The 21967-nt window shown below is 34.9% G+C and overlaps 1 protein-coding gene across 7 annotated transcripts in view; it reads right to left on the reverse strand.

Moving 5' to 3' along the window:
* Positions 1-21967, reverse strand: part of LOC135839718 (hemicentin-1-like) — a 348326-nt gene that overhangs the window by 175183 nt on the left and 151176 nt on the right. The gene's annotated exons all lie outside the window — the stretch shown is intronic.

Raw genomic sequence — 21967 nt, forward strand, 5'->3', positions numbered from 1 at the left:
CAGTATTGTTAAAATAGGAAAATATGTATATCAACAAAAAAATATTCTGTTAAAACTAAGTACGAGTATATACTACACTTTAAAAGATGAAAAATCAGAAGATTTTACTTAAACAATTTATAATGATACAGACTGATAATGTTGAACCTATGACAATCACATATCCTAGACTTATGAAAGCTTGGGGAAAACATTATGACTCTTATGCTTATGAAAAAGCAATTAAAGAAAAAACAATAATTGATAAAACATTTACAGAAATAAATTGATAAATTCATTACACAAAGAAACAATGATCGATCTTGTCGCTACATGTTTACCCAAATTCAAAGAAGAGAGTTTCCATAGATTTAATTAAGAATCTCAACTGAATAAGCTGGCATACGTATTAATAATGGTGAATGCAATGTCGGCAACTCAGAACACAAAACCGTAACTCATGCACTTTGATAGGACAAAGCTAATTTGTGGAATGAGTAAGTATTTTTTTTTTTTTTTGTACTTGGATAATTATTGGGTGATTTGCTTTTATTCAACAACACAGTAAGATACATTTTGCCTTATTTTCTGTGAAGTCAAAGTAATTGTAGTAGGTATGACTTACCTAATTGTGAAAAATGTTCGCAAACTATTTTTTTCTTGTTTTCAGTTTAATAATTTAAACTTAACTAGCATTGAGGAGCTGTGATGCAGTTAGGTACCTATATGTCGCTTAGTCTACGACTCTACGTACCTATACCTTCGGCAAACGGTATGCAAAAACGCTGACGCGTCTTAACCTACCAATGCCCAAGGGCGAGTTATTTATCGTATTATATAAGTTGTTGGTTCTGGTGTAACTATTGTCAGGTTGAAAATACATATATGTACATAGACATACCTATTAATTTAGCGTTGCTTTGCGTACTCTTCAGCTCAGTGCCTACTCGGATTTTCGCTGCTCGCGAGGCGTTTGATTGGCGTGGTGCTGATGACCACAGGAGCCTACTTCGAAAATATTCTATAAACCCACCTGGTATAAGATGTGTAAAGTTTTAGAAACTGCATCCAAATCGACTAAAAAAGATTCTTCAAGATATTCACATCCCTTCCCCTACGACAATAAAACCCAAACCACACATCTAAAAAATGCTGCAATTCTCGCCACCATCTTCTCTTCTGCTGTTCTACTCCAGCATGATTTTTCTTCGCAAACAAATTCGCAATTAGAATAACGAAAGAGATGACAAATAATCGAGAAACAATACACATAAGCGACGACGAATACGATTAGCGAAGCGTCATCGTGGAACCATTGTTTCAACTTCGTTTGCCGCCAAACTGCTACGTTTTCGAAATTCTTGCACCAATAAAACCATAAAATCTCGACTCGACCTCGCGCCTGTACCATGGTAACTAAATAGCTCAGAAATTATGGCCTTTTTTTTTTCCTCTGTTCGTACAAAAGCAAAAATTAAAGGCTTAACAATAATTGCCGCTGTTCACAACTCGATAAGCCAAACACCCCTTTGTGTATGATATGTTAAACGCGAATACATTTATGTAACATTTCTTTTAATAGTTGGCAAAATCATCGCGAAGTCTAGTAAACCGCTAGCATAAATTCTTTATATCCTTATTATGCGAGCACTTAAAGAAATGAAAAGATAAAACAACGCAACTGCTGTTGATAGTATTATAGATGGCGGAATTATATTGTAAACAAAAAATATTACTGCCTACAAGACAGTGCAACGCATAAAACGCCAAAAAGTCAACCGCAACGGGTGCGCGTTTTTACAGTAGTTATATACCCTAGCTCGAGTGGCTGAATACGGCTAAGTTGAATATCACAGTGTTTTAAGACTTTCAGAAATAAGCAATTTATTCGCATCATGAAGTCGTAAAAATTTTCAAGTACGATTTATAAAATAATTCTGACATAAGAATTTTCATTTTCCCAGTCAAAATAGAACGGGAGTAGAAAAATTATGCTCCCATAAGAAATGACTAATAAAGCACGTAATAAGTATGTACCTACCAACGGTAAATTGTAGAATTTTGTAACGTTGAATTGAAATTATTCGATAGGCATATTTTTTCGCGTTTTACTGATACAAATATTCAAAATGGCCATGAAAACAGCCTGCTGCGGACATTCTCTTCGTTCGATTACTTTAATCTTCCTTGTACGTATACTCGAGCACCAAATCAATGGAGGAATTTTAAAACTTAGAACTCTCTCACTTACTCAACATTAAAGCGTGACTGAACCAACATTTATGTATAAGTGGGGGGAGGGGGGATGACGAAACACTAAAAACCCTGACCGATTTAATTTGATTAAAACCTTCAACACCGAGATCAACGATGAATACAACAAATAAGTCTAAAAAAGGTCGTTGAAAATTCATTATTTCAACTTTCTATTAGTCCGGCATATGACAATAGGAGTAATTGCACCCCCCCCCCGCCGATCCTCCGGGACACAAAAAAAAAGTTGGCCTTACTAACAAAATGGCGGCCATTTTGATTGACAGGTCAGCCGAAATCGCAGATTTTGCGTTTTAACATAGGACTTGCACGAACTTTTTCAAACTTTACAAAGGTAGATCGAAAGATCATGCAAAAATTCATCACCTGTCAAAATTTCAAGTGCTGAAATGCGTTTTTCGATTTTTGGTGAATTTTTGAAAATCGAACTTAGGCCAAAAATGAGGGAAAAAATCAAAATTTTACCAAATTGACCAAGAACGCTGAAATTTGGAATATACCCTATTTTCGACATGCCAAATCGATTGGAAACGGTTTCGACCCGTTTTGAGAAGTTCTGGAGCCTCCATCAGATTTTTGAAACTCGAAATTCCCACAAAATTTCATGTTGTAAACCTAAAATTTATTATAAAAACTAATTTCAATACGCTACGAAGTACTGCAGGTGAATTTCAAGTCGTTTTGGATCCTCCAGCGACTTTTTGAAAATTCCTGAAGCCTCCAGCAGATTTTAGAAACTTTAAATTTTCACAAAATTTCATCAAATGGAGATGGAAAGCTGATATTTACTCTACACTCCAATTTTAACACCCTTCTGAAGACGACTTCAGGTGGGTTCAAGTAATTTCAGGGCCTCCAGTGACTTTTTTTGAAAATTACTGGAGCCTCCAGCAGATTTTTGAAACTTTAAATTTTCACAAAATTTCCTCAAATGGAGATGGAAAGCTGAAATTTACTCTACACTCCAATTTTAACACCCTCTGAAGACGACTTCAGGTGGGTTCAAGTCATTTTAGGGCCTCCAGTGACGGGGGGGGGTGCAATTACTCCTATTGTCATATGGCGGACTATATGGTATAGAGCAAATACCTAAAATTTCATAAAAATTAATTATTGTTTAAAAATGTTCAATTTTTCAGCAAATTATATTCCCCACTACAACCACACATGCCTTCTCCTCGGAAACTCTTCTTTCATCTGTGCGAAAGTATTTTTCAATAAATCGACCAGCGTTATGGTTCGTAAAAACGCACCCATACTCGAATGTGTTTCTTATGAGAGGAAATTATTTCAAAAGAAGTGCATGTAATATTTCATTTTTTGCTGGATTGTTCATGTGTATCGTAATTTTTTTTGGTACAAACCCAAGAAGGAAAAAAAACAAAAAAAAAACACCACAACTTGCGCGTATAAATTTTCAACATTTTGTCGTCAACAGACAAAAACAGGTTGTCGGAACGCGATCTAATTTACACATGGTCCATATGCAGCAAAATCTTGGAATATTTTTTACACGTAACTTGAAAGCCCTACAGGAAAACACGTGGTACGTGAGTTTCTTTCGGAAGCGAGCCTAAAATGATTTTTATGTCGCGGATATTAAACGTGTATTACGAAGGTTTTCTTTAATCCTACGCGATACTCGATTTCGTGTATAAGGTGGCTGGAAAATTCCACGTTTTTTTTTTTCAACGATGGTGAGAAAAATTTCATAATCACATTAGTTCGAGTGTATTTCACACACGTCGTCGCAATTTCCTCGCTACAAAAAATTTCTCTACACAAAAAAAATCAAATTTTTCCCGCGAGTTTTATAAATATAAAATACAAAGCATATAAAGACGTGAAAAACTCTTTAATATCTCCAGAGAAAAGAAACACGATCGCGTAATATGTTACATACGCGTTGAACAAAAAAAACACATATATACTACACATTTTCACCATATAAAAAAGGATATAGTACATAGGAAAGAAACCGGGAAGGGGTACGAAGAAGAAGAAAAAAGTAGAAAAAAAGTGAGATTCGTTACACGCACCGATGTCCCTATTTCTTGGTGTTTGAAAGTTTTTAGATTTGTTTTCTTTAATGGGCTCAAACGTCTCGAAAAATAGTTTTGCGATAGCAAATTTTACGATTGTAGACATTGGAAATCGTGTCATGTTAAGAAAATATGTGTCAATTGGGAACGTTGCAGAGTATAAATTCTATCTTTATGACAGTTTGGGCCGAGTTTTAAGGTAGCGATTTTTTCAGATCAATGTCTATTTCGTGCATAAAAGTCAGCCTTTAACGAGTATTTTCGGCGCTATTTTTCTCTTTCTTCGATTCCATAATATACTACGTTCAACATACCCTAATTAATTCGTAAAACTTTTAATGGCACGCGTGGGATGGTAATAGATGAGGGTAGCCTTTTTTCTGCATCTTCTTTTATGAATGAATATACTCGTTGCTCGTATCCTATGAGCTGTAGTAAATCTCCGATACGTTGACGAGTTTATGGCTAATATTGTCTACGAGGTAGTTTCATGCCGGACATTCTTTCTTATCGAGGTTTTTCTTCTTGCGTATTTTTTTTTTCAGCGTATTACTCGTGGTAAAGAATATTTTATCATCTCGGATTATCCCTGGTTTATGGGGTGGGTATTTTTACGCTAACAAAAGATCCAGAAGAGATCTACAAAAGATTTTTGTAGATGATCCATGGATACAAGTAGCACTGTTCGAAGGGGAAACATGAAAATAAACTTCTATGACATGAAATGAAATGTTATCTTAATAAAAGGTAGGTAAGTATATTATTCACCAATTTCCTTCAAGTACGGAGAGTAGTGGATCCCACTTCTCCATCATATATTCCGCCACCTCCTCCTCCTCGAAATGTATACCTATGTACGATTATCTTATACACACGTTTAGTTTAACAGGAAGTGAACACAATATTAATAACTTGAAAATCTCCATCACATACTTCTGCCAACACAAGACAGCTACATCCAAAAAAACCACCATCAAAAATGAATCTCTTTCCATTTATATTTCCATTAGTAAACGTATGGAAAAACACCGTCTGAAAAACAGATGTAAAAATGACGTCGACTCTCCTCAACAACGCGAGTAGGTACATCTAATCTTGAGCGTAAAAAATACATTCCACATTTTCCAGCCTAGTGAATCACATTACTTCATTATTTTTTCAATATATACCGCCGAACAAGCGCCAGAAAAATGCGTTAAAAGTTGAGCAAACGTTGACGCCGGTATATACAACAAGCAGTATTATTTGTCATATCTTGATTGAGCTGTCATAAGTACCAAAAATTACCTTTCAGTCTCGTCTCCGTCTCGTATAAGTATTGTTGTTACCCTAATATATTAGATTTTTCCTCCTTCTCAACATGATTCATTCCTCTGTATCCTCTGTACATAAAGAAAGAAAACGGTATATTCGCCAAATACTCTTAACCAGAAGTGAATCTGATGAAATCATCTCGCATTTTCTCTCTGAACATCGATGCTTGTGTATATGTATGTTCATTGTAGACTAGACTGGGAAAAATATACGTCAATTCTTCGCACATTCTTCCAACTAATGGTGAGCTCGAGATGGGAACATTACCATATATACCCATTCACGTGCATTTCGCGTCTTTCCATTGCTAAACGAAATAGCAAGAAACATCTGTCAGTAAGGTATTTTTCACCAACATCCTGTATAATAAATTGTTACACGCGTCGAAATTGATTACCGAGCCAATTTACTGAAATGCGCTGCGAAATACTAATCAATCTAGTTGGCTGTTTCGTACTTATTTTCATGTTGACACGGTTTTTAGATTTTACCTATTCTATCTAAAGTATTGTAGATACAACTTTTCACTTTAATTTTTTTTTAATGTAAGATGTTCAAGAAATACTGAAAATTCATAAGAAATTTTGCAAAAGTATTGTGCTTCTTGAACAACTTGCCAAACGGGAAAGTGAAACCTAGCACACTCGCAAAATGTGAAACAAGTCTTCACGAAATGCCTCTAAAATGTACCATCCTTATATATTGAGAACAGAACTTGCATTGGCTATCAATAAGCTGGTTTTTCAGGTCCCAATAATTCATTGCTATAGGTAGGTACTTGAATTCTACGCTAAATTGTAACACTTGAATTTAGAAATTAAATAAAATGATTTTTTTATCTCAATATTATAAGGAATTATCTCTTAATAAAAAACATTATTATGTATTTCGGAATCGGTTCATAGAGTTGCACGAAATCGTCATGGACGTCATCAGTTGCTTCTGCCCCACCCATAATTGTCATAGGCTGTTGGAGGGGCCATAATAAAAAATAGATAAGTAAATAACACACCTTTTCAATTATATCTATCTTTCATTAGGTGTACTTAAATTTAAAGGTGATAAAATATTGTACCTGAATATTGAAAATTAGATTACTAGTGCAAAAAAAAGGTTATGTGCAAACACTTAGTAACGAAAATTAAACAAATACATACACCCAATACTTGAATCTCGATAATTCTGCGTACATACCGACTCCGAGAAACTTTGAAGACTTGGTTCATGAAACCAATAAATTGTTCAACTGTCAGTGCTTGTAAATTGGAAACGTATTGTTGAATTGAATTGGAAATTTTATTTTAATCGCATTATTGTTAATACGATACCTATTGCTGACGAAAATCGGGACAAATCAGACTGAAAAGTTTGTCTGAATTTCAGTAGAAGGAGTCTAGCAAAAGTACAAAAAATCCCCAATAAATTGCACTCCTCTTTCAACTTTTTTGATTTTCTCTTACACGAGTTGATACTTACAGATACTAAATACTTATACCCATCAATAAACTTAAAACTAAATTGTGCGCAAAAAATTGGGGGAGATTTAAAAATAATACGTGCATAAAACAAAAAAAGTGCAGGGTGCAAATTTTAAAAATAAGATACCTAACCTTGAAATAAACTCGATGTTGTAAAATTTTTGAGAAAGTTACCACAAAAATTCAGAAAATCTCCGACCATTTGTATGCCACTTTTGAAAACTCCTTAAAATACAAATACCTATACTTGTTAAATGTGAGCCATCATGAGTCAAGACATACAACCTTTCTCACCTTGCTAATTTGGTAGGTTTACCCCTCCATTATCTCCTATGCTTGACGTCGAAAAAGCCGACAATCCCCCCCCCCCTCTAAGGGAAAATTGGCAACCGATGTCAAAGAAAAACTGTTAAAACATATCGAGACATGCAGGAATCTGCTGAAAAATAGTGGCAACATCAAAAGAGAGATAAAAGACGGGATATCCATCGCTCTTATGGAGATGGAGGAGCTAACCATCAATCTCACGAACCCAGTAAAGGATGAAGTAGCCAAATCGGTGAAAAAGCTTGCTGACTTGCTGATAGCCAAAAAATCCAACCAAACCCAACCCCAAAGTCAATCATCCAAACATGACAACAATAAACAAAGCCATAACAAACCAAGCAAACCAACTTTCGCGTTGATACTAAAGGCGCCAGTTGAGTTAAGGAGCTTTCCTCCACTCCCACAGTCCCAACGACAACCACAAGTTCAGCCTAAAAAACCCGAAAACCACAGAATTATACTGAAAGCAAAGACAGCTGGTCAAAACCCAGTGTAGCTATTGCAGAAAAGCGTCGACCCCTACAAAATGGGGGTCCATTATGTTAAGCCCACTACAAATGGAGCAGTGCTGGTCACTTGCTCGAACCAGGAACAGATTAAGCAATTAAAAGAACAACTTAGTCAAAGAAAACTGGATTCTATAGCCAAAAAAACCAAAAAGAACCCACAGTTGGCTGTGCGCCGACTTCCAGAGGGCACAGAAAAAGATGATGTGGACAAAGTGATATTAAATGCAACCGGTGTACCAGCTCAGTTCATCCGGATTATGAAGTAGGCTATAAGTACAACGACCCTACCTCAGGTTCGTTTGCAATCTGCACAGTATCTCCAAAAACCTGGCAATTGTTAACCCCTAGGTGAAATTTCTCTCTTTTCATACTTCACCCCGAGACGGGCTGGGGGCTCGGTTGTGATCTGAACAGGTATGCGTGCAAACAAAACCTGGGAAGTGACAACCGGGCCTTAGGCAACCGCCTATAGGGGTCTGGGTCAGGGTGGACGATCCGTCTCACCCCCCCCCCCATCCCCCCGTCCCTTATCTTAATGTTGGGGTGAAGCTGTAGATTATACTTGAGTAACCTGAAGATTAAGATTGTTTTTTCTAATAATTGATATTAAACCCTCGATGCCTAGTGCGTCCGAGGTGTTTACCAAAAAAAAAATATTTTACCTATTTCTAGTGAAAAATTTACTTGTTAACATAATTGTCTTGGAGTTATTCTTTATTGTATTTAAGTTAAATTACCTATGTGAAAATTTCCCCCTTTATTATTGATACGTTGTGCCTTGTGCCAATTTGACGGTGTTACCTAAGCTTAGGAACAGAAAATGATGAAAAAGAAGATTTCACCAAGACAACTCACTGGCATAGCCCAATAGATGGAGGGCTGCATAAGCTATATGCTTACTTACTGTTAGTATCATTTAGATGGCCATATATGTAGTATAATGTAGAATGGAGCCATAGAACCTATAAATGATTCATGGTTGATATAGTCACATCAAAAATGTTGATAGGGGAAATGAAAGAACCAACAACAATAAACAATTTGGATGTAATCTCCTATATGGACGGGATAGGTGTTGTATGGATATATCCTAAGTATTCTCCTGTATTTACCCAGATTGATATGAACTTATTCAAATGGGAATCTGATAAAATTCTTAAAATTCATCATATTGACTGGGACTATACTTTCAAAAACTAACAAAGAATATTCAATTTATTGACATTCTATTTACTTAAATACAGTGCATTGTACAAACTTGTGTCTTTTGTTTGTGTATTTTATTGTACAGTATGTTAAGAGACACATCTTTCTCTCTCACAACCCATTACCAAGTAGGTATATGTATAGCAAAATTAATACTGCATGCAGAAGTGATATGTTCTACTCATATAGATTACCTATACCAAAGTAATACTCTTACTGAGTACATTTTTTCCTCTATTCCAATTTTAAATTTTGTTTAAAGTGATGGATCACAATATTGTGTGACATATTATGTTTTAAACTACGCTAATTTTGTAAATAAGTAAATCATTTTTTTTTCAAAATATGTTTTATTGTTTTACTTAGGTACCTATTTGCTTTTTCATTTGTGTGATATTTATTTAAAGTATGAAAAACATATTTTTTCAGATTTTTTTTAAAAATTATTTGGTAGGTAGATATACTCACCTACTTTGAAAATTAATTCCTTTTTCATGTTACGATTTCTCTTAATAGCTGTTGCAGGAGCGAATGCAGCTGAAAATGTTGCAGAACTCAATCTAAGGTTTTAAAAGTTACAGAAATATTATGGAAATTACCCCCAAATAAGAGTCAGTGGTGCTGTAAGAGTGCAATTATTAAGTACGTATAATCAGACAAAATCAAGATCCATCAATTCTATTCAGTTCTTGGAATTGTCAACTGTTCTTGAATGAAATTTCTTATTTGTAGGAAATCTCTACCATAAATTTTCAGAAAAAGCAATATATCATTTTGTAAGTACCATATGTTTTTCTCCGCATTTTCAATTTGAAAAATTTTGTAATAAGATTTTTCAAAAAGTGATCGTAGAGTTCAACATCACTCTCATTCTTAGGGAACATACTCGTACATGAGTCCTGCTCATGTCAAGTGTAATCTTAAGGTGAAATGGGAGAATTTTACATCATTTTTTTCATAATCATTTTAGTGTGTAAATAAAATTCACATTTAATAAAATTGTGAGAGGATTTAAAAAACTGATGTATCAGTAATTCCTTTTACATGAAGAGAATCACATCACATTTTCCAAACAAAATTGGAAATGGTTTTCTATAAAATTTGTTGATTCCTTCCGATTTTTAAGCAAAAGCTCACAAAAATTATCGGATGATTTGCCTATTAAGGAACAGCATTTCCGTACGAAACAGTATTTTCAAAATACAGAGCTGCAGTGTGAGACAAATATCAAACCAATAAATCCAAAATAATGACAAAAAACGCATTCTTCACTAAATCAAAACAAAACATCAAGTTAAAAAAGGAAAGTAGGTACCTAAACATAACAGGCTATACCGCTAATATAAAATAATGGGAAAACGCCCATGCATTTTGCGTGTGCAGAATTTCAACTGATAGTTTTAAAAATTCTTTCATTTCAAGTAAGTAAGTACATTTAAATTTATTTTAGCGAAAAATCTGTATTTTTTCTCAATATATTCGGCATATTTTGAAACCGTATCGAAAAACCGATCAGCTGCAAGCTGCATCTTCTCATCTCTATAAAGACATATCCAGCACATTAACTAAAAAAAATTCCACCACCCAACTAAAAGTCTTTACAGTTCAAAAGAAAATACTTTAAAAACACTTGTTGAAGCTGCATCAACATCCAATTGGCGGATAACAATTTGTTCAATACGAATAACCTCCTCAAAAATTTTCTGACTCGATTTCTTCTTGAAAACTTGCACGTTTAATTTAAACAAAACTAACAAAACGAGAAAACAACCGGCTGCCTATTCGATCATCGCTCACAAAAGCAAATAAGTATACAAAGCCGTGAAACACCACGAAGGAATAGTTTGGCAAAATTTAAAACGTTAGCTTTGAAATATTTACGTTAGCAAAGTAATACAGATTTTGCAAACACGCTGTAGCGATATAGCCTAAGATAACAGCTATATCTCAACGTTCTTAATTTCAGCGTCGTTTCTGGCTTTCACACAACTGTACATTCCCTGCGACCCTGTCTGGTCTTGCTGTCTTTCCATAATACTATACGACTCCGGCATAGAAGAAAGATCTTCTTACGACGATGATTAGTGTTAGTTATTACCCCCGAAAACTGAGTTGTTATAACTTCAGCGATAATTTGATCTTTTAGCGCGATAAAACAGTTCTTGTAATCTATTCCTAATGTTCTGCTATGCTCGTATATAAACAGCAGTATTTCCCTGTTGTGCGTGCGCTACCCCAATCCCTCGTATAACACACGTTGCGTTAATTGAACCAAAATACCGACACAGGAGAGAAAAAAAAATTCCGCAACGTATCTCGAGTTTGGTATGGTAATGTAGATAGAGATACAGATAGCCCAGTATCGAGCAATTGCGAATACGTGAGATATTTTTTAAAAAAGCTTCCACGTACTTAAAAAGTTATTTTCTTCAGTTTATACTCCAGTCTTACATATTTCTTTTTTCGATATTTTTATTTAGTGCGGCAATAGTTTTTCCATAACGTACGATATACCTTTTCCATCATTCAACACTTAGTATAACATGTTTTTTTACATTTAAAAAAATAACTATTCGCCTATATCAATACGAAAGTTGGTGTTTTTTTCGCTTTCGCGTCAAACAAAAGGTGGAATTTCGCTTTTCAATTTTACATACCTCGATATCGTTGAAAAACTTTTACCGAGAACTTGGTACGCTATAGCTATTCTTTTTTGAGAATAAACTTTCGACGAATTCGACGATATTTGTAGTAAGCATTGAAAACAGTGGTCTTTGTAATTTTATACGATGCGAAATTTTCTTCATTTTTTGTTGCTTCGAGATATCTCGACTCTTTGCTCTCATTCCAGGTACGCAAGTATGAGTACCTACCCAGAATAAAAATCATTTTAAAAGGATAATGCCAGGAATTTAATAACTTTTTGGACGGGTACGACATCGAGGAAATAATTTCACTATATCGAATCAGCCGGCAATTTGGGAATAATGCTCTTTGAAATGACCAAAACGTACATTGAGAAGGAAATTCACCATTGATTACCCTTCGGCAATTGGTAACCGTTTCACATACGATGAGTCCAAAGTACCTATATTGAGTAATTTTATCAAGGTCTATATCGTGTTTTCCACGAATTCGCACTGAAATTTAACGAATTTATATCAGGAGTCAAAAAGCAGCATAAATTGTATTTTCGTCGTTCGTAGTAATTTTCAATACCTTTCTGTAATATGAATATATTATTTTGATGAAAGATGAAGATACGAGGTCTGCTTGGCATCATACACAAAGATATACCCCCTTCATTATTCATTAATACACGATTTATAGTATGAAGGTAGGTACATACATGACCCCTGGTAGTAACCACAAACAATTTTAACCTAAAGATACAGATAGAAACCTATTCTGATAAATTGAAACTCTAATTACTTTTTTTTCACTTTCGCTCTTTCTCATGGTTGTTTATTTATACGAAAGAAATTAAAAATTGAAAAATTCACATTTCTTAACAAAAACTCCAAAATTATGTTTTTTTCTTTTGAATTAAATTAATGTCTTCTGAGGTCCAAACAGCCTGGATAAGATCTTTAAAAAAAATCTGTGAAATATTTTTGGCTTACGATTTAAATATTGATGGGAAATTAGACAGCCTTTGTAAAAGATTAAGAAATTTTGCTCGTGGATTTCCGGAAGGAGGGCAACGACTACAAAAATTTTACAGCGAGTTTGATTGAAAGGACCCAAAAGACAAGAAAAAACTAGAGGAATTCCTAAATTCTGAAAATAACTGGATAATTGAAAGCAAATTTCGGCAAGAGAATTCTAAAACCCCTTTCCAACCCACTGAAGACGAAATAAGATTAGTAGACTTATCCGACGACGAATCAAAAGATGAAAACGCCACCCTTCCACTGTAAACTACCCATTTGGCATTTGATATCTTTTTGAAAACGCAGCTGCGATCTATGGTTGGGATGATAAAAAGAAAATATTTATTTATTTGATAAGATTTATTAAAACCTTGAAAGACACTTGAAATGAGAAAAACGAATGCATCTAATTTTGAACAACTCTCTCCAGTGAAAGTAAGTACCCTGCTATTTATTATCATCATCACCTCTCGACTAAATATAAGAAACAGAGCAATTTTCGAAGAAGTGAAAGGAATGGTTCTGTACGAGCATTCCTTATCCCCCTCCAGTATACAATAGAAGACACCAAAACAAGGACAGACAATCCTATGCCACAATGCAATTTATACATAAATGTAACATGCAAAGGAGTAAACAATTTTATACAAGTAGAAGAGCAAAATCAAAGAGTAAAAGAGACCATTAGGAGTCGTCATGTACTTGAGAAAATATTGTAAGATTTTCGGGAAAATTACAATAAATTTCATTCTCATTTTTTAGAATTTTACGTAATTAATGGAATTTTCTTTACTTCGAGCTTGTTGTTTTGTAACATTCTAACTGGAGAAATTATTTTATTCGTTTTTTGAAGACATCACTGCTCTAACTAATTCTGTTTTAATAGATTACTTAATAATTTTACCAATTCGTGTATTTTAATTTCGTCGGCTAAGTGCGAAAAGGTGCCTCATCAGTCCAAATGTTAAAACCAAAAGTTATGTTACCTCAAGGCACCCTTCCCATCACCGAAGATGCCTTTAGATTTGAACTTGGACTGATTGATGGCGCTCAGTGTGGAAAGACCGTTTTACACAGGTATCAAGTAACGAGTTGCACGAGGCACCCTTTCGCACTTAGCCGACGATTTGTAAGTACGAGTAATAAATTGAAGTATAGTGTGTCGCTGAAATATGACAGGTACAAGCAATGGTGACCCCAACATACAACCAGCTGACAGCTATGTAAGATGACACCATAAAACAGAGTAAACTTCAATAAAACAAATTAAAGAAGAGCAGCAGCAGATCAACCATACTCAAGATATTCCCAATTGCTCACATATCAAGCAATGCCAAATAAACATGAAAACCCCCCACCTCAGAGAACAAACATCATCCACAGATGAATCTAAAAAAATAATGATGATTCATCACTCATCAGGCAACATTGAACAGCTGATGCAGTCAAAACTTAAAAAGTAACGTGCAGTGAAAAACTTGAAAATAAGTGTATTCCACCTTTTTCAATGCAATAAAAAAGTAATATTTTGACGATTTTCCATAAAATAATTTGTAGGTATTTGTACAGTGCAGTACCTAATAATATTCAAAATATGAAAACAATTAAACTATTTGACTATCCAAACAACAGGTTCGAATTACTGTAACAATTCGCGGTATAAAAACGCATCTTTGCATTCTTCGAAAATCAAAATGAAAACAATTGTTTGGTAAACGCAACAGGCTACCTCAAGCGTACATCGTGATTATAAAATAACAGGGAAACGCCTGAAAATAGTGTAAGTAGTCTCTCTATCTCATCGGTTCGCAAGCATCGTCGGCTGTTGTAAAAGTGTATATATATCGTCATAAATAGTCAAATAAAATCATTATTCGGTTGTTATTGGTGCGTATTGATTTCGATTATTTTAAAAGAAAATTTTTTCAGGATTTCGGGAAACAAAGGATTTGGAATTTTGGCATTCGGGAAAACAGATTCGGGAAAACGGTATTCGGGAAATATCCCATTCGGGAAATGTCCGTTCGGGAATTCGGATTCGGGAAAATGACCATGAATCATCCTACCACATAGATATAGCGAAGTTTTGTTTCAAGAAAACTGCTTCCATTGACCGACAAAACATGTGATTTGCTGTGGAAAAGGAGCAAATAAGTGAAATTAGAAATATTACACAAGGAGATTCCCTTAATTTATGGCACCTGTTTATTTACATTCCATGTTTTGTCTTTCGCAGGATTCGAATAGACAAATTCCTAACCAAAACAGCCACAAAATACCAATCTAATTTGTTTACATTACCAGTATCATCACCAAAAAACAGAAAAAATTCAGACGTGACCATAAAAACGTCAACCTAAGAATAAAACCAAAACCAAGCTAGAAATAATCTTTGAAGTAGGTACTTTACATCGTTATAGGTACTAGGTACATTTTTTCCTCCATTGATAGTTTTTTTGGAAAACAGTTTTCAAATTCGAGGCCCAAGGGTTGCTCTAAATGAAATGCTGGCGATGATCAAAAGTAGAAAGGTACTTTACATCATTATAGGTAGGTACATTTTTTCCTCCACTGATAGTTTTTTTGGAAAACATTTTTCAAATTCGAGGCCCAAGGGTTGCTCTAAATGAAATGTTGGCGATGATCAAAAGTAGAAACAATCTCCCAGCGAGCAAATTATAATTTGAGACATTTTTTCGTAGAAGCGATATAGGAGGAAAATATACTGCTAGCTACAGAGCAGGTTAGAGCCAGACAAGAGGAGGGGGCTGGTAAAAATGGCACCCAAGCTTATATTCTCTTCTAAATAATAAATATGTCCTAGATTAAGAATCAGTCATCATATCACTTTTTTTACATTCTGATCACATGAATTAGAGAACATCACTATACAAGCTATGGTTCAACATCCAAAAAACCTAACACACAATTTCATCATACGAGCCAACGAACATCATTCAGACCTATTCGCCGTACCGCGGAAACTTCGCACATGGTAACTCGATTATGACCAAATGCGAAGAAATACCTCGGATGGAAGGGAAAAAATACGTTGAAACTTTTCATTTCCGTTCATCTCGTGTATGTGACCGGGTCAGGCGGTTCAATTTATCCAAATACTATGTTATTTGGGTGCGCACATGTTGGAAAAGTCGACAAACACGATGTATATTTCTTATAGGGGTGCAGCATCACATCGGTATCCACACCATAGCCAAGTCTTTTGCGGTTAGAGTTGCTCGGCAATAAATTCGCTCAGTTGGCGTTTTTGCTAAAACGTTTAACAAACGTTTCAAAACGCATATGAGCCGAGACCTTAAAAACGCAGCGAACATTTGCCGAGTCCGACTCCAGCAGCAGACCATTATACGCAGGAAATTTCCAATTTAAAAGCCATCACATACTATGTGCTCGTGTGTCCCTATGCATTGGAATCTAGTGTTTGGTGTAGGTACGCCCATCGGCTGTGAAAAAAATTTCCGATCTGCCAAAAGCAAAAGAGAAAAAACACAGATACGAGATGGTTGTCTATGTATAAACCAGATGCAGGGAGAAATGAAAATTATATAAAATCAATATAGGAAAAACTCGTGTTCAACGGCCAGCAAACTTTTATGCGCGAATAAATCGGTCATTAATAGGTAAAAGGCGTAGGTAAATCATTGCCAATTTGGGTATCCAACTTTAATTACCTTGTTCTGTCATTTTTTGGTAAACGAAAATAATAAATTCGACGTTTGCCAATTTTCGACGTACCCTATACAGGGGGATACCGGTGTAATGGCTTAAGCTAACTTGACCGTGGTTTGGCAACTTGCTCCGAGATTGCGTAGACGTTGCTAATACGCGAGCGGCGGGTTCAAAAACGGACTATTCGCGGAAAACGACGAGCAACTTTATGGTGGCAGTTATATACGTTTGGCTCGTATCCAATTCAAATATTGAAGAGTGAATCTATTTGATTATCGCTGTTCTCGTTGTCGACGTTGTCGTCGTCGTCGTCGTCGTCGTCTTCACGTTCTTTTATACTCTATATCTATATATTAAAACAGTAACGATACTTGTGTTTTACTAAAAAGCAGAATATAGAAGGCAGGAAAAAAAACAAGCGGAAAAAAAGATTCGTAGAAATTTTTCATCTTATTTCCCTTTGTTATTCTTATTTCACTTCTTACGCTACATCGTTTGTTCTTCATTCGATCATTTTTATAGAAAATTATTTCCGTTTCGACGCGTTCCCGATAGAAATTTAATAATATCAAATGCCTGCAGCCAACATCCCCGCATCATCTTGCAGTCAACCGAAGCTCGACTTCTCTTTTTCTCATCTTTGTTAACGCGCGCCTATCATCGTCGCCACTGTTTTACGCTTGATTCGGTATATTTTTTTGTTTTGTTTTATCAATCGAAAATCATCTACATTTTTCACGCGTTCTCACACAGAAAATACGTATATATTCTCTTTTGAGAATACACGCTTGGCAAAGTTGAGGTTTTCCTCCTACAATTACGAGCGATGCTTCGAGGGGCACAATTTAAATTTTATCTCGCTCAAAAGCAAGGATGCCAACAATTTTTCAAATATTAGGTAGTATAATTTCAATTTTGAAAAATTCCTTAGTGCTCGAATTTTTTTCGAAGGGCAGGTTGAAATTATAGAAAAAAATAGGCAGGATTTTCATCTCGAAAACTTTAAAAAATCAGTTTGGTTTTTCAATATAAAATTCAAGATTTTTACAGGAACAAAAAAACTAACTATTTTGTTAAACACTCAGGGACAAAACACCGATTCCATACACAGGGTGTTCACTAAAATTCAAAACGCAAAATTTGGGTTCTTCGAATTTTAAATACAACTTTTACCTGTAGTGCAGCATTATTAACTTCACCAAATTTCATAAATTAAGCGTGAGATTTTCCAAGGAATGATTTTTTAATAACTTACTACTTAGTAATTCTCATAAATGTATGCATCCCATACTTCAAGGGCAAGAAGTTCGTACTCACCTGAAACAACAAAATGAAAATACATGTATGTTTATGTGTGTATATTTTTATGATATTTACAACTATGAACTTTTTGTGATAGGATTTGTAAAACCATGAGGAGGAACAAAGCCCCAAAATTTTGGTCAAAATTCAGCAAAAATGTAAAATATTGTGTGACGTAATCGTATGACATATGACTCATGAAGCAAATTCTATATTGCCCGCCGACATTGTTACAGCCTTCGTCGATAATTTCGTTTAAATTAAAACTCGGTAACATTGGGGTCGAATTGTTGTGTCAAATATTTTCAAGTGAAGAAAACCAGCATCACAATGATGAAGACAGATCCGAGTCTGACCAGTGACCACCAAGAAAATGAATGTCAACAATCAAGATGTTGAAAATTCACTTCAAAAACATAGTGACTCGAATACCTACTGCTTTTTACTATTTATTGGAGGACCTTTCACAAATAAAATACACTCTGAAAGATCTCTTTGTACCTTTACAATAATAAGAGAGTTACCCTAACAAACTGTTTGACACCATTCATGGTCATTAATCAATCCATTGGATATTTTCTCAAACCACAGACACTGAGAAAGTACATACATACACGAAACATAAGAAAAGAAAAAAATCTAACCCCAAAATACACAAGCCACACTCTTTACAAAATGCAGGGTAAAATTACCAGTAAATATTCGGACGATGGGAACTTTTCAAATGATACGTACGTAGGATGGCCATTACAGTAATCTCTCGAGTTACATCTAGTCGGGTTTTCGTTTTGAAATATCTACTTTACGAGAAGCGCAGGATAAAAGAACGCAACTTTCACGCTTAATCTTCATAATGTTCCATTTCGGGAGCAGAAATCCAGCAGTACTCGTGTATTTTTCTTTCAGTATTTAAGCAAGCAGAATTCCACAAGTACCGTCGATATCGCACCGTTGTTGTTGTTGTGTCGTCGAAAGGCGAAAAAATAAACGACACCGGCATCGCTTTATTTCGTTCCAAAAAATATATCGATCATGTAAACAACAACAACAACTCGTAAATAATATCATAGGATTAAGTTTCCCAAAAAAAAGAGAGGAGAATTCGACTGCTGCGTGTTTTTATGCGGATTACATTTCGTGGTACGTACCTAGCACCTACCTACCTATGGTAAGGCAGCAACGCATGCTAGACGTCGACATTTCTAGAATGGTTTCTGTTGATGGATTGATTTAATTGAAAGAATGTTGATGGTACATAAATGTAGGTATTTGAGCATGTTTTTTATCAGTAGGTTCTCTTTCATTGATTCTTATCACATACGTCTTATTCTTAATATTTTTCTCAAAAAAGGAAATGGAAAATCATTTTTTTTTTTCTTTAAATGTTAAATTTATATTTTTCTGATTTTTTTTTTTTTTTTTGATTGAATAAATTAAAGGACTTGAGATCCTTGTGAGATATTCGATTTTTTTCATTCCATATTGTTTTGAATAAGTATGTAAATCAAAAGGGAAAGAGAGATACGAAAAAAAAGTTTATATTTTAAATTTAATTTTGGGGAAAAATTTTTGATGTACCTAGTTAACAAAATTTTTTATGTTCATTCATCGAATTGAATGATTTTTGTTTCCTTTTTTTTCTTCAACTTACTTATCTTTTGACTATGAAAATGAAAATGCAAAAATTATAACAGGTACCTCAATAAAAAACTGCAATGAAAATTCAGGACTTTGCTACATTTCATCCTATGAGGATACAGCCGATGAATTTCCTCTATGTATAGAAGCCATATTTAAGAAGAAATCTAGAAACAAACTTAATAACATATGCGGATTTATGTGTGAAAAGAACCACAACAAAATTATTATAAGAAAAATTGATGACACTGAATTTATACTGACAAACCTGAAACAGGAACTCTACATTAACAACGCAAAAACTCAAGGAAAAACCAAACTTAACTTCACACTAGACCATTACGGTGCAATGAAAATAAAACTACCATGTGGCTACGAACTAACAGATAACGTAAAAACATTAATTGAAACACAATTCCCATGTATACAGAAATCTGAAAAATACTTGTACCATAGAATCCTACCCATCCAATGGACAGAATTTGAAACTCTTTTAGCCGATGCCCTAACGAAAAATACTATATTTTTCAAAAACGTATCAAAAATAGTCAACAAAAACTGGAAAGACCTAACCCCAAATTTTGCTATAAAAACTTCTACAGAAGAAATCAAAAACAGAATAAGACTGATTGAAATGAAAAAACCCCCACAAGGGATGTTTCAAAATCAATTTTGGGGGGATATTTTCTATATATCGTGGCTAACAATCCTGACCTTCATCATAACTGTTGAAACAATAATCATTCTAAAACTATATTCCCTATACCTCAGCAGACAAATTCCCATTACTACCACTAGAATCGACAGCTTTAATTTGTAATTAATTTAAAGAAAACTATTATAATAATCAAAATAAAGATGATATATGTTTATTTGTAAGGTTGTTAAATGCTCGGGACGAGCATTTTCTAAAGGAGGGGGATAGTTGTCATGTACAGAAATGCGAGTAGGAAATGCGACGAATTGTATAAAAAAAACATCACAAAAAATTCCACAACAAAAGTACCGATATGTGGTTTGATTGATAAACATAACTGTACATTCGCACGTTCAAGGGCGAGGTGGATAGCCCAAGCATAGCGCCAGGCGCTAATTAACGATCTGTCGCAAAAAGAATAAAGAAAAGTAACAACTGTCCTCCTCGGTGATAAAATAAGTAAATTTCGAAGATTGTGTCATATGGAATTTTGAATTGATCGTGTATATATTATCTATGTGTCGTTTATATTACCCTGTAGTTCAAGAAGTAACACCCCAAAAAATTTGTATCTTCACAACCCCGTAGGTTCAGAGTTATAAAAACCATCTTGTAAGGTGGTATATGATTGTATCTATGTGATGAACTGGTAGTCTGCCCTCTTGTACTCAGTAGGTAAATGAATTCCATGAGCGAGTAGAAAGGTAGAAAATGCTAACTGCAACTCTAACCAGATGTGTTTGTGTATGTAGGTACTACTGCACTTCCCTTAATATCCAAATGTATCAACAAGGATTATTCCAATCCAAATCAGCCATTGTATTTTATTTTTCATGTATTATTTTATACCTACTTATTTTGATTTATTCCATGCCTTATTCTCATTTCTTCATCAAGTAGTACATTTTATCAAAGAACACATGCGTGTACAATTAAGTGCATTATAGGCAACACGTAAATGCTGCAAGCAATAGCTTACAAATAAAGGTTACCTATTGAATTATTGAATGTTCATAAAAGAAGCGTCCGATTGTTTCATAGCCTCACTCCTCAGATTGTTCCAATATTACATCGCGATTATACCTATCATATTATTATAATGTATTTGCTCTTTGAATTCGTTTGCGAAATTTGCAAATAAAAATTGTTGCAAGTATAGGTAAAGTTTGAACAGTGTTTATGTTTATTCTGATCGGTAGAGATTGGGGCTCCCCTAGGTGCTACCACACCCTCGCCCCCTAGTAGGAAAAAATCGGGTGGAAGATTTGATTCACCTGAAATAAGCAGGATATTCGATGCCACGAAGGGTTTGATTCGAAACATGAAATAGGTATTTCCAAGGTATCGAATGTACGATCATACATACATATAAACCATACACATAGGTATACCACGATATTAAAAACGTTCAACGTTTCGGCATGGTAGCGCAATTGTACACTATTAATGGTACCCCCTTCGATTAACCGTAACAGCAACACGCGGCATGTAGATGTTAATAAATTTACATACTCTGTTCGCCGTGTATTCGCGTTGAAGGGAGATATGGCATTCACAACCATGCGCCTGATGCCCGTATAAACGCGAATGGTATAACAACGAAATTTCTTCAATGCGGTTCGTTATGAATTGGCGACATAATAATAATGGCCCTTACAATTCCATTTATTCGCGTCGGCGGGGTAAACGTTGTAAACTGCGGTCGTTAAGGAATTCGAATTTCGAAATCTGCGATGAAAATTTCTTAGCGCGTTCAAATTAATTAAGAGATGCTTGTCGACGGGTACCGGTATATACGCGAGTACGCCACGCCATCGCCACCGCGCCACTTTGGTATCGCGCCGCGCAACCGCGTCCG

The sequence above is a fragment of the Planococcus citri genome, chromosome 3, assembly GCF_950023065.1.
Source record: "Planococcus citri chromosome 3, ihPlaCitr1.1, whole genome shotgun sequence".
NCBI classification, from domain to species: Eukaryota; Metazoa; Arthropoda; class Insecta; order Hemiptera; family Pseudococcidae; genus Planococcus; species Planococcus citri.